Genomic DNA, 853 nt, shown 5'->3' with positions numbered 1-853 from the left:
AAGAGAGAGTGAGGGGAGAGAGAGAGAGAGAGAGAGAGAGAATTTTTAATATTTATTTTTTAGTTCTCGGCGGACACAACATCTTTGTTGGTATGTGGTGCTGAGGATCGAACCCGGGCCGCACGCATGCAAGGCGAGCGCGCTACCGCTTGAGCCACATCCCCAGCCCAAAAAAATAAATATTAAAAAAAAAATGTGTGGCCAAACAGAGGGGCAAGGGCGTGGAGGGCTGGATCTGGAGGGCCAGGGTAAGGATGTCGGCCTCGACCCAGGGGAACCCAGAGCCACCGCAGCGCTGTGAGCAGAAAGCAGGAGCTGAGCTCTAGATACAAAAGTCACTCTGGGGGCTGCCTGGGGGTCACTGAAGGCCGAGATGGAGGTGAACAAAGGTCAGGGCCTCCACAGATTTAGACAATGACACAGCATGTGTGACGGTGAACTCAAGCATGATACCCCAAGTTCGTGGCCTGGGAGACGGGTCTTTGGGTCAAGGGGATGCGTGTGGAAGGGCAGGGAAGCCCACCATTCACACCCTTATCCACTCCTGAGGGCCTAGGAAGGGAGGGAGGAAGGAAAGGTCATACCGAAATTCTCAGAAGTCAAAGGATGGTGGGCCATTCTGAGTCATCTACTTTTTAAGTGAAAGATGAATGGTTTGGAGTTATAGAGAAATCTGAGAAGAAATCATTCTACACTTCCTGGCTCAGAGGCCAGTTTTGCCACTTGTTCTCCTGAGCCAATCGGTTTCCTTCCAAGAGTGAAAGGGAACTTCCCCTCAAACTAATGTCCCTTCAGAAGGCCCTGCAGTGCCAGGAACCTTCAGCAACCGCCAGCTCCAGGCAGGGGCCTCACG

Source organism: Ictidomys tridecemlineatus, chromosome 11 (assembly GCF_052094955.1).
Source record: "Ictidomys tridecemlineatus isolate mIctTri1 chromosome 11, mIctTri1.hap1, whole genome shotgun sequence".
Classification (NCBI taxonomy): domain Eukaryota; kingdom Metazoa; phylum Chordata; class Mammalia; order Rodentia; family Sciuridae; genus Ictidomys; species Ictidomys tridecemlineatus.
This window is presented reverse-complemented; position numbering follows the sequence as displayed.